The sequence below is a fragment of the Micromys minutus genome, assembly GCF_963924665.1.
Source record: "Micromys minutus genome assembly, chromosome: 33".
Lineage (NCBI taxonomy): Eukaryota > Metazoa > Chordata > Mammalia > Rodentia > Muridae > Micromys > Micromys minutus.
The window spans coordinates 20,782,728-20,800,139 of NC_137968.1; the positions used below are offsets into that span (position 1 = coordinate 20,782,728).

The 17,412-nt window shown below is 43.7% G+C and overlaps 1 protein-coding gene across 2 annotated transcripts in view; it reads right to left on the minus strand.

The window, feature by feature from the left end:
* The window catches only part of LOC308414251 (uncharacterized protein), a 264,870-nt gene that overhangs the window by 200,929 nt on the left and 46,529 nt on the right, over positions 1-17,412 (minus strand). The window contains exon 4 of one of the 2 annotated variants that reach the window (XR_013974868.1): positions 16,203-16,372. The exons of the other annotated variant lie outside the window; for it this stretch is intronic. The gene's annotated coding sequence lies outside the window, so the exon portion shown is untranslated. Of the gene's footprint in view, positions 1-16,202; positions 16,373-17,412 lie in introns of those variants that run through there. 2 annotated transcript variants of the gene reach the window in all.

The following is a 17,412-nucleotide window of genomic DNA, read 5'->3' on the forward strand; positions in this document are numbered from 1 at the left end:
CCATACCCCCAAATGGTGAGCAAAAGCGAGCCCTTGCCTTCCTTTAGCTGCCTTTGTCTGCTGTTCTGTCACAGCTCTGAGAAAAGTGACCAACGCATCTCAAAAGAATAAAATATCTCTCACTAAGAATATCTATCTTTCTTCCTTAAGGAAAAATACCAGATGATGAAAGATACACCATCCCTGCAACAAAAAGTAAATCAGACAATTTAATTAGAAACTGTGGAAAAGAAGAAACAACCCTGCATCAGATTTTATTACAGAAGCTACATTGGCTGAGAATTTTCCCAAGTGCTTGCAGCATGTTTGCAAGCTGTCCAAACATAGAAAGAGACATCCGCAGCGCTGTGCTAAAGCAAACTAATAAAACAAAACTGCCCAACATTACACAAACACATCCATCCTTGTCAGGTTAGTTGTCAAAATAGATCATTCTTGTCTCTACAAGCCAGGTTGTTTTTGCAGGAACCAAGTCTCCAGTTTCATTATGATAGAAAGGAAAGGAAGCAACTTCGAACTTACAGGAAATTCTCTCCCTGCTGGCCATGTTACATGGTGCCAGAAGCTACTCTAGCGGATGTTGGAAGAGAGAAGATATCAATGATCATATCCTGAACTGGACTCTGCTAACCTACTGGCAATGGCTGAATGAAGGTTATAAGGTAAGCAGCATGTTCTGTTTATATTAAAGTTAATTAAAATATCATTACAGCATTTCCCCAACCAGTTTCTGATTGACTACGAGGCTTCTTCATGGGGGAGATTTCACCCCAGAACCATAAATCTGGTCAAAAGCTGGGAATATCATAGGCCCTGGTGCAGGAGAAACCCCACTGTCATTTTGCTAAATGGCCATGTTGCCAAACTGCATTCTAAATATTTGTGTTTTTATCCATAGATTTGTGCAGCTCTCAACTTTAGCCGGAGATACTTCTTTTCGCACAGGGTAGTGGTTAACACAGAGACTCGGACTGGTCAAAATGTCAAGTATAAGTACCTCTGAGTGCTCAGCTGTGAATGGCCATCAGTGTCAACCATTCGGAGTTCAGAACTTTGAGGAAGAGAACGTGGAAAGGATGTGCAAGTCGGTGATTAGTGGAGAGCTGTGAAATGCAGATTTCAGCACATAACACAACTGTGGCACACATCAGCCCACAGCAGCTGTGTTTTCTTGCACATGATCAATTCAGTTAAATATTTTGCATATATGAGGAAGAGCCGGAGGTTCCACCCTCATCAGGTACCTATTAGCAGCTGATGGCTGCTGGGAGAGAGGCCCTTTCCTTTGAGGGTGTGGCTGTTGTTAGAGTTGCCTATCCCACCCCACCCCCGTTATTCTCACACCCATGTGAAAATGGGAAGGTCTAACTGGGGTCAGAAGGTTAATAATAAAAAAAAAAAAAACATTAAAAGGAGACATGAGACTGGGAACTAAGGGAGAATTGGAGAGAGGTGGTGGATGGATATGACAATCTACATTATACAAAACAATAGAGCTTTCAACAAAGCGAGACAGACAGACAGACAGAGAAAGGGAGACAGACACTGAGACACAGAGAGGGAGATTTCAACTTTGAACAGAATCTGAGATGTGAAAGTGGTAAAGCCCTCCTGTGGTTTAAGAGAAGGGACAGAGGAAGATTGGGTGCCCTTCGTTTGCTAGATCTTGATTCCAGGCTCTATCCTATAAAACCAGCACAGTCTCATCCTTAGGCTTGCAGCCCTCCAAAGTTTATCTTTGCTGCTCCTGAGACAAAATGGTATGTCAGCCACAGCAGAAGCTGTGGGATCTCCAGAACTGAGCAGCCATGGCTCCTCAAGGCTGGAAGTGGTTCCAATACCTTGCTGCCGCAAAGCAAGAAGAAAGCAAAGGGCAGAGTAAGTAGCAACACATCCTCAGAGGGTACCCCAGCCAGTTCTTCCCTCCTAGTGTGGCCACAGGCTACCATTGCTTCAGGAAGACAAGAGAGGTGTTTTCGTTTGCATTTGGCTCTCCCTAGTGGAGCAGTGAAACTGCACTGGGGGGGAATCTTTCCGGGGGGGGGGGGCGGTGAACAGTTGGAGCCTCTCCCTAAGGAGTTTAAAAACCAGCTGCCAAAGGTGTCACTGCTTCTGCCACTTCCAAGAACACTGCAGCTGAACAACCCATTAACATGCATTTCACACCTACTATTAACTCAGCTTTGCAGGGCCAAGTACTGTGAGAAGAAACCAACCATGTCTTTCTTCTTCTTCTTCTTCTTCTTTCTTCTTCTTCTTCTTCTTCTTCTTCTTCTTCTTCTTCTTCTTCTTCTTCTTCTTCTTCTTCTTCTTCTTCTTCTTCTTCTTCTTCTTCTTCTTTTTTATTCTTCTCCTCCTCCTCCTCCTCCTCTTCCTTCTCCTCCTCTTCTCATTCTTCCTCTCTCTTTCTCACACACACACACACTCTCTCTCTCTCTCTCTCTCTCTCTCTCTCTCTCTCTCTCTCTCCCCTCTCCCTCCCCCTCTCTCTTTCCTCTCCCCTTTCCTTCCCCCTCCCCTGTTCTCCCTCTCTCCCTCCTCTTATCCCTGTCCCTCCTCTCCTCCCTCTCCCTCCTCTTTTCCCTCTCTCTCCCTCCTTTCCTCCCTCTCTCTCTCCTCATCTTCCCCCTCTCCTCTTTATCCCCTCCCCCCTCTTCCCCTCCCCCTCTCCTCCTCCCCCTCTGGAGGATAGGGCCAGAGCAAGGTAGCAAATGTGCAATGACTAGCAGATATCATATGCATCATAACTCATGAATGTCAAATATAGACAAGAGGTTACATTACAGTACAGTGTATCTGAGGGAGAGCCTTGAACCCAGGCTGTCTGGCTTCCTGAGTGGGCTCCCCTGCCTCTCAGCTCCATCAGTGACCTTTAACATGTCATTTGACAAGTACACATTGGGCACCTACTGTCTACCAATCACTGGTGTAAGAAATAGAAATAAGTGAGAAGAGATGAAAAATGTCTGTCCTACATCCTTCCCATCTGCAGCCACCAAACCCAGTCACTAGACCTGATAAGGATGTCTCCTGAGAGGCTCTGCCAGAACCACAATGATTCAGATTAGGATGCTTGGAGGGGGAACCCAATGGAGGAGTTAAAGAACTGAAGGAGCTGAAGGGGCTTGAAACTCCATAGGAAGAACAACAATGTTAATCAACCCCCCAGAGCTCCCAGGAACCAACCAATGAGCACACATGGAGGGACCCGTGGCTCCAGCTGCATATGTAGCAGAGGATGGAGGGGTAAAAAAGAGGGAGGAAAGGGGATAACATTTGAAATGTAAATGCATAAATTATTCAATTTAAAAAAAACATTTTAAAAAATGCCTGCCCTAGAGCCAGGCGGTCTTCGTTGGTGTGGTAGAAAAGGTTCAAAGCACCTATCCCATAGTCTTGCAAGATTAAATAAGATAACCTCAGCATTTTGCCCAGTACAAAACAAAACAAAAATGCAGTAATATCAACTTTCATTATTCTCATGATACACCCTATAGTCTTTTCTGGGCTTCAGGATTTTTTTCTTCAAAGTGGTTAAAACAAAGAAGCAGCCAGCCTAGGCTGGAAGCTCCTTGTATAACTAGCTGAGTTCCAGACATCCAGAGGCCTGTGTGCTCTAATGAGTGATATGCTGGATGAAGGGCGCAATATCAGCTCACTGAACCATGAGACCACAGCTAGCACTTTTACTAGATTCTATTAGAGACTGAGGGGCTACTTGCGTGTATGTCAGATCCACCTCTATCTCCTTTACCAGTTCATGCCTATCATCCTGACCATATTGCCCCTTTCATCCAAGCATGCAGGCTGTAAACCCTGGTCCCCTGGTCCCAGAAGAGTGGAGTAAGAAAGCCAAGGAAGCCTGGGGACTCACATGCCCTGTACTGGAAAATCCCCTGGGGAGCAGGGAGCACTGCCCATGCTGATGACACTGTCTTACCGTCTTTCTCACTTTCGAAAACTCAGAGAAAGAAGAGAAACGCAATTAGCAGAGCTCAATCCAGCTCGATTATCTACCTAAGCTACCATCCATTACCCTAGAGGCAGACTGCTTTCTCTGGGATATGTCAGGCCCCTTTATATTTCACTGCCAACGTCTGACAAGAGGAAGTAGAATGAAGGGGTGGAGACTATGACTGTTTGGGGAATACAAACAAAGCCTTAGAAACTAACGTTAATGTGGAAAATCTCATGGAACGTTTTAGATTTGGAGAAAGGCATGAGACAGGGACTTAATACTCTGCACTTGGCCCATAAATTTAAGGTAAAGGTCCTTCCTGCATTGGGATAGATGATGGTTCCAGATTGTCCTAGGCTCGGGGATAATGCCCACGTCTCTCTTTTTCTGGGGTTAGATGAAGTTACCTGCCTTCCTTATCCAATGAACTGTGAGTGGAGCCATTGTGGTTCTTTGTCTGATGGCCCTACTTAAGAACCCAGGCTTGGTGCCCCGTGTCCTTGTGGCATAGCTGTGAAGGTGCTTGTTGACATGCGCTTGGCAAAACCCAGATCTCTGTGCCACCTGGAGAATGCCAAGCAGTCCCCAGAATCACAGCAGACTTCACACAGGCAATAAACCTTTATATTGTTAATCCATCATATTTTCAACCAGTTACTGAGCATAACCTGGCATTTCCTGACTGATACAGCCTTTCTTACTACAAGGCTCTAAGCAACACAACCTCTGAGAGTTTAGTTTTACCATGTGTAGGTGGAACTTAAAACATTTGTTATACCATGATTGTGAGGGTTGTGGGCTCCAGTGTATCTTCAGAGACTTATTAAACTGTAAATCATTATTAAAATTAAGTAATTCAGTTTTGCGTAGATTGGTTTTTGTTGTTCATCCCACATGGAAATGCATTTGCTGAAGTGAAACAGAACAGGGATGATTAGAAGAAATTGTAATATTTGAGCCAGGGTTTTGCTAAGATGAAACCTATGAGTTGTAGATAAAGCTCTGTAAAATGCTTGCCTAGTATGCATAAGGCCCTAGGCTTGACCTGCAGCAAGGCAAAGAAAAGGCTGTGCATCACACAAGAAATCGGAGAGACCTGTGATCTTTGTTTCTCTATCACTGTATTCTACTAGATAGAAATATGTATATACTAAATATGTACATACATGGGTACCTACGAAAATAACTATATACATACGTGTTGAGACAGGATCTCATAGAGCCCAGGCTAACCTCAAAGGATGACCTTGAACTTCCGATCCTTCTGTTTGCACTTAGGTGCTAGGATTACAGAACCCGGAGCTTTGTACATGCTAGGCGAGCACTTCAGAAATAAGCTGTAGCTCTGTTACTTTAGAATAAGAGTTTGAGGGAATCCCTGTATTGGGGAGGAATTGGCCGAGGTGACTTTGTAAGCTCCTCTAGCTCTGGAACTCCTTTTTTTCTTTTTAGTTCTTTGGGTAGAGCACCCTCCGTAAATTAGACACCATAGCACTGTTCCTTCTAAAGATGTTCACAGTACACAGGTCAAGTTAGATAAGTCAGAGACTGGCTTTTTGGGCTAGCTAGGAATGCAGGAATCCTGCGAATGCAGCAGTACCTAAATCACTGCCTTGTGTTTGGGTAGGAAGGAAAAGCAGCATTTAAGACTTACCGAAGGAGATGCTTTAATATCTTAGAACCCTGAATGTCATTACTTCTTTATATTTACACGTGCACATTTCACAGAAAACAACACAGTACAATTCTTTATAGGTAAAGAAAAGTACCTTAGCACAGATGCCATCCAAATCACGGTACAATGTGCTTGCTTGTGTATTCCTGGCTCTGCTAACAACCACTAGAGTGTATCTTCACATCTTCTCGTGTTTATTTAGCATTAAACATCTTAGACAATAAAGCTATAGTTTAAGGAAGACAACAATAACATTGCTCACAATACCTGTCATCTTCAAAATGCATTAGGTATGTGTTTTCTAATTGATTTACTTATGATTGGGAACACTGAATGTCATTGCTTTTGTGTATTTTTACATACACATTTCACACAGAACAGTACAATTCAATATAGTTGGAAAAAAAAGTACTTTAATACAGCAAAGGTTACAACCTTGGCTATCTCTGGCTTTGTGCTGCTCTCAGAAAACACTTGCCAGAATTCACCTCAGTGATGCCGGTCTTTTCTTAATCACAGCTAATTTCTTAGCTCCAGCTCACCAGCATCAATTGTCCCAGAAGTCCCTTCTACTTCTCACTCTAAAGCCAGAGAGAGCCACATAGCCTAAGCTCCCAAGTTCTGCTGCATTTGCAGAGATTCTTGAAGTCCCTCTTATAGTCTAGGTACCATTTAGAACCAGACAGACACACATAAGCAATGCCCCCAACTCTTCTGAAGTTCACAGCTTTTGTACAATCACTGTTGCATCAGAGGTGCAAATACCGTCTTGGAAAGAACATAATTGAGGAGGAAAAAAAAGTAGTCCTAAGAGAAATCCCTCTCGCTAGAGAATCAAAGCAGCAGATGTGAACCAGATCACCCTGTCTGCCTTCTTCAGGTCTACAAAAGAAGGAACAAGCGGCTTAGCAGTTGTCTAGGCACATGCAGCAGGCCCCTTTCAATTAGTCTTTGAACCCTGGTGTCTATTCTTCACCTCGGTCTCATCACCACCTTTTCTCAGTGTGTTTCTCTAACCTGAACGTCTCTGGCAAGCTCCTGAGGGGCACGTCTCACTCTGTTGGACACTGAGCCTGGATGTATGAAGAGAACCCTCAGCTCCACAAATCTGTTTGCTGAACTGTATATTTTGGCCTCGAAAGGACAGTTTGCACTCAATCCCTGGGGCTGGAAACCTTTGTCATCTCTAATGACTCATTTTTCCCTACCCCAAGTTTCTAGGTCCCTAAAGCCACCAACACAAAGATGTCCTGCTATCAGTGCGTTCATGCCTGTGCCTATTACTACCCACACTCCTACGTCGTGGGAAAGGTACCAATGCCCTGCTTGAACCCATTCCACCTTCCTTCACAACGTTTAAATCTTCAGCCTCAGAACCACAAAAAACCTCCCGTTTCCACGTAAACCAACTCACACTACTCAATCAAATCCAAGCACCTGCTGAGTTATCAGACTCACATGCCTTGAAATCCCTAAGGCTGCAGACATGAGATCACTCCGTGCCCTGAAGACCCTCCCATTTCAGTGAGAGATTGTGGTGACCATGGAAACATATCTATTAGATCTTTGAGAGGACTTGCTGCCGTGAGCATAGCTGGCAGTCTCAGCCTAGACTTCCATGAATGTCAAAGTCATGCCTTGCCTAGGCTGAATCCAGCCAGTCACTGCAATCAGCCTATTCCTACACACTGTGGGTTTTTCTCTAAGTACTGAGCTAACCAGCAGCATCACTGGAACATCCATGAGCAGCACTGGCTCAGTACTATGCACTAGTGTGGCCAGTACACTCATGCAACAACCTTTCCTCCTCTATTTCCACGGGAATCAGACCAGCACAGCACCGGAGGTCCCCCTTACTCTTCACAGAAGTATGCCAATTAATTTATTGCTATCTTAATTCTATCTTGGTGTCTGCTCCAGAATTTACTATAAGCAAGCAGATAAATGTGGGAATCTGAGTCAAGATGCTGAGTACTGAGTATTAAGTACTGAGTTCTGAGTACTGAGTACAGGGTAACATGAACTGCAGAGTAATCATTCAAAACAAACCCAAGTAAGAGAAGCTTTGGGATGCTAGATTGGGTCCATGCTGAGTCATAAAAAATAGTTGCTTTGGCATCTTCTAAGAAGGTTTAAGTTTTATATCTAGACATTTCTGTAATGATATAGAACAAAACATAGTTCTAATCAAATTGAATAGCATAAGGTGTTGACTTTATTCTTCTTCTAATTGGGAGAAGTAGCTTAGGAGCCAGTTCTTCTTTGTTTCAAACCACTAGGAAATCAAGGTCTTTGCTTAAAACGACTAAGAAGTCAATCTGGCTGCTTAGCATGATTTTCACCACATCCCTGGTACACAGTGTTACCTGGCTTGGATCACTGTTTCACAAAATCTGTATGAGATCAAAGCAATGAGTATGGTTGAAATATCTTGCTTTCACATCAGCCTGGTCACCTCACTCCTGCTCAACTCCTGCCTGTCTCGTATCCTCCGAGCACCCAGCTCCTCCCAGCCTTCATCTTTATCCCTCTGCTCAGGCACCTGCCAAAGAAACAGATGCTCGCTTTGGCTAACCTGCTTGGCCACAGCAGGGATGCAGGTTCTCCTCTTACTCCTGGCACACCCAGGCAAGATGTCAAGGAATCCCAGGAGCCAAGGCAAGACATTCCCAGGTAAGATTGGTCTCCATATAGTCAGGCATGATGTTCCCCCTCCACCTCTGCCCAGAAAGTCCTTCTCAAATTTCACTCTGTCCCCTCCAATGTCTTCAAATCCACGACTTATAGTTCTTCCTCACTGATGTGAACATGATCTTCCAGTGCTGCAATTCAAGGTGAGGACATTTACAACCGACCCCTCTACCAGGGCTGCTCCCTTAGAGTTGTCAGGGTAACTGAGGTCAAGATTCTACATTCCTATAATCACTGTGGCTATGTCCTTCCTTTCATCATCTAGAAAGCCCTTTGTCATTATTCACCCAGTCTTCCACTCTCAAATCTCTGGTGTTACGCTTCTCATCTCTTCCAGAATATGGTAGTTTGAATAGGTTTGGGTCCCATAGGCTCATGTGTTTGAATGTTTGGTCCATGGGGAATGCCACTATTAGGAGGTGTGGCCTTGTTGGAGTAAGTGTGGTCTTGTTAAAGGAAGTGCATCACTGTGAGGGTTAGCTTTGAAATTTCCTATGGTCAGGCTTAGCCCAGTTGGGAAGAGCCCCTCCTCTTGGCTGCCTCTGGAAGACAACCTCCTCTGGATTCCTTCAAATCAAGATGTAGAACTCTTGGCCTCCTCCATATGCTGCACAATTTCATATTTTTCATCATGATGGTAATAGACTGAACCTCTGAAACTGTAAGTCAGTCCCGATTAAATGTTTGCCTTTTTCAGAGTTGCCTTGGTCATGGGGCCTCTTCACGGCATAAAACCCTAACTAAGATACTCTATAACCCCACAGTGCTTTGCACTTACGTTCTGATCAGGTTCCTTGATCAATGTTTGAGATGAAAGATCACATCAAAAAGTAGATATTGGCTTACCCTCAAGATGGACATCCAAAAGAGTGAGAGAATCAGGGCTGAGCAGAGACAGAAGCTGATCTGAGAGACCATCACAGAGTCACATAATCCCTATTTGAGTCTATACAGAACTTTGGAGCAGTTCATTTCAAGAATAACTACAGAACAGCCGGTCCAAGTTCTCTCAAGTTGAGACACAGGAACCAGACCTTTGAGTATTGCTTCAGTTGCAAACTGTGCTAGGGGAAGGGATTGTCCACCAATGGCAATTTTTATAGAGTCATCTAAGAGCCTCAGCATCCATCATGCCTAGCAACTGGAAGACTATATGTCTTGTCATTACTAGGGTTCTACAGTGAAGCCTTATATATCTATTGCTCCCTTGCTATATTATAGTGTTTGGTTTTTAATATATTTTACTCAACAAATATTTACGAATGTGCACCAGGAGAAAAGTCTGTGTTTATGGCTGCAAGCAGACACCATAACCAAAGCAACTCTTATGCGGACATTTCATTGGGGCTGGCTTACAAATTCAGAGGTTCAGTCCATTATCATCAAGGCAGGATCATGGCAGCTTCCAAGCAGACATGGGTCTGGAAGAGCTGAGAGTTCCACCTCTTGTTCCAAATGCAGTTAGGAGAAGACCAGTTTGCAGGCAGCTAGGATGAGGGTCCTAAAGACCACACCCACAGTGGCACACCTACTCCAACAAGGCCACTCCCTGGGACAAGAATATACAAGGTTCAAAATCACTTGAAAAATCTACAGGATCATATGGGTTGGGGACAAGCTACTCCAACAAGTGTTACTAAATAATATAGATTCTGTTTGTAGGAAAGTACAAGATAAGAAAACCCAGACTAGGAAAGCCAGAGAGTCTTATCTGCCTAGTCTTGAGTCTTGAGTAACATAGAAAAAAAATCAGGTGTCTCTACATGCAGGGAAAGACAAAGAAGAGCCATCTTTTCCAGGGTTCTAGAAAGAAGCTGAGCTGAACCAATAAACTGCCTATCTTTCACAGTCTGTGGTCAGAGGCAACTTAACCTCTTACTCTACAAATTACAGAAGAAAGCTGGTGAATACACAGGATATTCCAGAATTAAGAAATATTCTACTTCTAGTGTGTGTGTGTGTGTGTGTGTGTGTGTGTGTGTGTCAGCCTCAACACTGAGAGCTGCATAATCCTGGGTTTTAATGACTATGGTTTGTTCCGCCCATAACTGCCATTTGTCTGGGACAATAAACCCCAATGGCTGTAAAAAAGCAAGTTTGGTAAGATAAATCAACAACCTTGATTTCTTACCTAATAAAAAAATAAAAGAAAGGAGAAAGAAAGAAAGAAAGAAAGAAGGGAGGGAGAAAGGGAGGGAGGGAGGGAGAGAGGGAAGGAGGGAGGGAAGGGAGAGAGAGAGAGAGAGAAAGAAAGAAAGAAGAAAAGACAGATGAAAAGAAAGAAAGAAAGAAAGAAAGAAAGAAAGAAAGAAAGAAGGAAGGAAGGAAGGAAGGAAGGAAGGAAGGAAAGAGGAACTTTTTAAAGCAGAAATTGACAGTATAAATAATTTAGGCTTATATCCACAGGGAGCAAATTTGGATCCTGGTTACTATGGAAATAATTCTCTAACATCCTGTCCTGTGTTTGGAGAATGGTTTCCTTAGGACAGGAATTAATGTCTGGCATGATGCCAGTAGCCAAATGCCAAGGAATGTCACCTTGGTGGTAATAACAGTATAGTGCTCTTGACTGGTTTGCAAGATTGAGAATTGGCAATACTCAGATATAAATTAAATGGAATGAACTTGGACTGTGTGTCAGTAATCAGATTGCTTCCCAGCACTGTAGTAGCACAAGGGGTCAAGGAGTGTATTACTTAATCCCCGAAGAAAGAAAAAAATTAAGCTTGTGCAGGTCCTAGTGCAGAGAGAGAGAGAGAGAGAGAGAGAGAGAGAGAGAGAGAGAGAGAGAGAGAGAGAGAGAGATGGATTCTAATCAACCTTCCAAACTGAGGAGAATATAGTATATATCTTCTTGGCAGTGACTTGCCAGCTTAGACAGAAGATTGGCCAAAGGCTTGACTTCACACTCAGTGGAAGAAGCTGTTTCACACATTTCTGGCTTTAATGGCAAGCTAGTGTTTTCCCCTCACTGACCAGTGTTCCCATTCCTGTACTTTGGATTATAGCTGGAAGAGGAACTTCCTAAATCTAAATTATTCCCCCTTGGCTCAAACTGAATCAAAGCCAGGATTATTTTAACGACTTGTTTAAATGCTTCTGATAGCATCCAGCTGTCTAGAGCAATATGAGTAGAAAGAATACACCCTGTGCCTCTGGGTTGTTGGTAGAAAAATAAGCATATTAACAATTGTTAAATTTAAATTAGTCATCCACTCCAGACTTTTGATAAGATACCATGTCATTGTCTTTCCTGGGCCCATTGTGTCTTTCTGGACCCTTAGTTATAGAACTAAATCTTTTCTTAAATCAGCACCAAAATCTTGGAATGAATTACTCAACCTGTCTGGATTTTTCAATTCTATCACTGATAAGATCGTCTTACAATAATTGAAGTAATTTCCCATTCTAAAATATCTTGCTAGTGATAAGGGACGGTCTACTGCCATGCATAAGCACTTGGTAAATGATGTAATGAATAGCAGAGTGATTGACTGAACAGACGTACTACTAAATGGAATCTCGGTCACTTGAGAGGACTATCTCCCCTTAACATCTATTTGCAATCAAGTCTCTGCCAAAGAATTAGCCTTAAAGCCCCGAGGCATCTATTATATAAAATGAATCTATTTCTCTCTATCTAACTCTAATGGCATTATGTATGCACTAAGCTTGAGAGAATCAAGAAGACCACTCAAAGAATGCTCTACATTCTGCAATCGAGGGCTGTAGGACTCTGGAATAGCTATCCAAAATGTGCAGTGTCCAGGAATGCTCTAATACTCTCTGTTATCAAGTTCTACATGGGCTGTATGATCCGGAGGCTGGTTCCTCCTACCCCAGCCCTGAGATAGTATTACATTATATAATATCTAGTATTACAACCTATAGCAAGAGTCTCTCACACTGGCCACCATGTAATGATAGGATCATGCAGCCAGCACTAAAGACCACACCCAGGAAGTGACAGCAGTTCATGTTGAATATTAGCAAAAAAACAGAGAATTTAACCGAGTGCCATGTGTGGGTACAGTTATGGTCCTACTCCATATCCAGCTAAATTTTTGCTTCCTCTGAATATAGTCTTAAGTGATAAAGACCTTCTGAGGATTCTACAAAATAACACTTTGGATCAGTGACCTTCTAGTAATGGAACTGAATGGGAAATATATGGCAACTGTCTTGAATCTTGTAGAAAACAAATCAAAAACCTAAAGGGCCACCACATTGGGAAATTTTTAGGAGTATGATAGTATATTGGATCATTCCACCATGAATAAATGACGAAACTTTACATCCTACAAATGCTACCAGTCAAAAAGGAAATGCAGTTGTCAGAACATTTCCCCGGGGTCTGAGACAGTCTATTCTCACAATTCAGTTAAGTTAGATGTGGTAACCCATTGTCACTGTGAGGAATTCCAGAAGCAACTTCTTAAATACTAGTAGAGATGGACCATAAAACCACAGACATCAAACAGTGGTACAGCTAAAGACTTGCATTGTGAGCTAGGATCTTACCGTAAGATAAGTCAAGACAGATTTAATCTGGCAAGTAATGGAAGCAATATGAAATCTGTGAGCCAGATTTCTATTCTGTATGAATGGAGGAGCATCTCCAGGCAAGAATATGGGAAGTGGTTAAAAGCTTGTTCATCTCTTTGCTTAGGATCTTTGAAATATCAATAGAAGATTTATCACAACAGAAGTGAAAAGAGTGGTAATCATGGGAGAAATGTAAAATGTGTTATATGAACCCAATCCCTGAGGTTGTTCAAGCTACAACCACTACCACAGAATCAAGGTGCCATGCAGAAAGACCAGTGTTGAGTTTCCTGGATGGTTCCCTACTTCAAGACCATTAGCCAGTCACTTTTGACAGACAGATTACGATGGATCCTTTTCTATATGAAGAAGAAAGAATGATATGAAGGAAATCAACATCTAGTCCACGTGCAGGCTACCACCACAGCTGAGAGACTCTTGGCCAGCCCCACTATCTCAGAGACTTACAGAATATTCATGAGTCACATTCCTCTAGTCCAAGAGACTCTACAGCAAAGAGGTGAGGGAATGGCCAGACAGCTCTAGGTTCCCTGTTCCATTCCATACCATATGTGATGGTTTATATGTGCTCGGCTCAGGGAATGGCACTATTCGGAGGTGTGGCCCTATTGGAGTAGGTGTGTCACTGTGGGTGTGGGCTTTAAGATCCTCATCCTAGCTGCCTGGAAGCCAGCATTTTGCTAGCAGCCGTAAGATAAAGATGTAGAACTCTCAGCTCCTCCTGCACCATGCCTGCCTGGATGCTGCCATGCTCCCGCCTTGATGACAATGGACTGAACCTCTGAACCTGTAAGACAGCCCAATTAAATGTTGTTCTTATGAGAGCTGCCTGAGCTCAAATTCCAGCAACCACATGGTGGTTCACAACCATCTATAATGAGATCTGGGTCCCTCTTCTGGGGTGTCTGAAGACAGCAACAGTGTGTTCATATACATAAAATAAATAAATAAAATATTTTTTAAAAAAGAGTTGCCTTGGTCATGATGTCTGTTCACAGTAGTAAAACCCTAACTAAGACACCATACAACCCAGAAGTGATCTAATGGAACAAAAGGAAGACGTGTTAGTAGTCTTCGCTGCATGCCGCCTCTCCCTTGCTGGGCTCCAACTGAAAAAGAAGTGGAGTAGGCAAGGAAGTGCCTATACCATGGCTCGTACAAAGCAGACAGCCTGCAAATCCACCAGCGGTAAAGCACCCAGAAAACAACCGACTCAAAAGCCGCTCGCAAGAGTGCGCCCTCTGCTGGAGGGGTGAAGAAACCTCATCGTTACAGCCTGGCCCAGTGGCCCTCCGTGAAATCAAGACGCTATCAGAAGTCCCCTGAACTTCTGATTTGCAAGCTCCCCTTTCAGCGTCTGGTTCAAGAAATTGCGCAGGACTCCAAAACAGACCTGCGCTTCCAGAGTGTAGCTCTTGCTGCTTGGCGGGAGGCAAGTGAGGCCTGTCTGGTTGGCCTTTGTGAAGATACCAACCTGTGTGCTATCCATGCCAAACGTGTAACAATTACACCAAAAGATACCCAGCTAGCATGCCACATACATGGAGAGCATGCTTACGAGTTCACTATGAGGGGAAACATTTCATCCTCAAAACAATTTTTTTTTCCTCTTCTTCCTGTTATCAGTAGTTCTGAATGTTAGATATTTTTTCCGTGTGGTCAAATGTACCTAAGTGTATGATTGCGAGTGGAAACATAGGGGACAGAACCAGGTATTGGCAGTTTCTCCACATGCGTTTGTGTGTGGACTTTTAATATAAATGCAAGATGTAAAGCATTAATGCAAGCAAAATGTCTCAGTGAACACATTTCAACCACTCAACTTTATAACAATTATAAATAAACCTGTTAGAATTTTCTGGAGAATGCCAGCATTTGGATTTTTTTTGAAATAAGTAAATTTCTTATTGATGGCAACTTAAAACAAAAGGAACAAAAGGAAGACACAGTTAAGTGATGATCCATTTCCGGTGAAGTATTGCCTTCCGGACACTGTATTTCCTAAGTTGAGGATCATTTTCTTGCTCCTCTGTATCCTGTAAGTATCCTATGTGGATCCAAGAAGAAAGCGTTGCTATAAGGCATGGCTCCACTTGCAATCACTCTCGATAGTAAACTTGCTGTGAATTTAAAAGAATTCATCGTTTACTTACAAGCAGATTGTTTCGTAAACAAAATGTCGGTGGATGCTATTCTGTCATGTCCAGACACCCCTCAGTGCTCATCACCCGTCTTACAGAGGAATTGACTGCTGATGGTCCACAGATACCCTCCTTTCTGGATACTGTCCTCTCTGTGGTCATATGCTCTCTACGTGGCAGCCTGTATTCAGTGACTCGGTCCCTTGACTCCAGGTCAACAATTTGAACTATTCTGTTTCCTAATGCTTGTGTTATCGACTGGCCATTCGTTTTCTCACATCCTTACATGTTACAGCATGTATTCTCGGATAAAGCTCTTGCATATCTATCAATACGAGCACACAAAGTGCCGTTAAGGTGTCTCCCTTACAAATATCATGGTTATCTAACAACTGTGATCCACAAAGCAGCATTCCCTTTTACTTGCCCTACTCAAACACTTGGCCTCACTTCTGAGCAGTCTGCTCTTAACAAGACTTTACTATAGCAGCATTCATCCAGAGAACTTCCAAGGGTACCAAAGCATCCTTCCAGGAGGCTACGATTAATCTGGCAGCAAAATGAAACCAGAAGTGAGGGGGGAAGCCACGTTCAGTGATCTACAGACTAGATCTTAGAGACCCAGATCTGCCTCAAGCTGGATGTAGCACCTACTGAATTCAATTAACAAAGCCTTCTGAACATCTGCTGAGTGCCAAGCTCAGAGCCACTGTGCCGGGACCAATCTCTAGCGTCTAACTGGAGACTCAGAATGGTGCTTCTCCAGAGATGGAAGCACTTGTTAAAATAGCATTTCCCAGTGTAGGCAAACCCTTGATTCTCTTTGTTCTGGTCCTTCACACATATACCACTGTTGTGGATGCCCCCACTGCTCACTGAGAACGGCCATGATAGAAATCAGTAAGGAGGGCCAGGAAGAGGGGTGTGCACTTGTTAGGGGCCCGCTGAGTCAGCTAGACTCTTCCTAGCTCTGTCTGAGAGGCAGCCTCCCTTCCTTTCTCCTCCGGAGAGGCACACCTTCTGTGCCTCTTTACTGGCTGCAGAAACCAATTAGCATTTCTGCACATTGCAGCATCTTGAACTGTGGATTTCACTCATCCCTTCAGCAAAATAGCAGGTGGAAGTGGAACAGGTTTGAATGCAAAGGACAGTTATATAATTTACCTCCGTCCCAGTCCGCCTGACTCTGCTAGTCTGCATCTCCCTTTCACCCAGCAAGCTGGCTCGGCCGAGCAATTAATCACACGCAGGACATGTTGGCACCTGATGGTGCTTTCTTCACGGGCTGGCAACTGTAGGGTGGCTCCAAACAAGATCCCTTTGGCTCCTCACTGAAGGGGCCTGAGAGGATGAAGTGGGACAAATTATAACCAAAAGGTCCCTCTTATTTTATATATCTGATCTAAAATTGTTCAGAACCCCTGCTCCTCCGAGTCGCAGGAACAAGCGGGGACTTACCACCTGAAGCATTTCTAGCTTTTCCAGTTTAATGGAACCACCTTCAAGTTACGTTACTAGGAGCTAAGTGCCCAGTCTTTCAGGGTTTCTCCTGCCTGTAAGAGGACAGCTTTCATCTGCTGGTGGCTGGTGACAAGACCTCAGATACATGACCTTCTAAGGGGCAAGGAGAGTCTTTCCTGAGAGGCAGGTGCATTTGTACAGTCCTGGAACCCAGAGAGACCCTTCCTACTCTTTTGTGGGAAACAACCTATCACTCAGCCAAAGCCTGTCTTGATCCAGGCTTCTGCTAATCCAGCAGCTAATGCAGGCTCCAGATCTCCTCCTAGGCTGTCATAACAAGTTATCAAAAACCATCTGGCTTAAAATAACAGAATGGTGTTCTCTCACTATTCTGGAAGCCAGAAATCAAAAGTATCAGCAGCACCACACTGCCTTTTAGGTTCTAGAGAATATTTCTTTCCTGCCTCTACCGCCTTGAGAAAGCTCCTGGCCTCGCAGGCTTGGTGCAGCATCGTGCCAGAGCTGAGCCCTCTCACAGGGTCCACTTCCTGTGCTGCTGAGCCACCCATCTATTGGTCCTGCTTTTATTAAAAAGATTGCCCATTGGGTATGGGGCATGGTTTAACTCATGCTGATTTCCTTTGGAAACAAATGATCATTTACACCCATAGAGCCCCTAATTCCACACAAGGATTAGGAGGCTTGGGGCTTAGATATTGGAGAGCACTGTTAGATCCATTACAGTCTCTAAAGGTCAGCTGGAAGTTATTGGGCCCTGTTCTCTCTTCCTCTGTTAGACTAACAGCACATGATGGAGTGACACCACCACCCTCCACTGTTTCATTCCAATAGTTCAGGCCAGACACTGTGGCTCAATTTCTCTGTGCCTACACTTAGAAGCTTAGACTAAAGTCATTCTC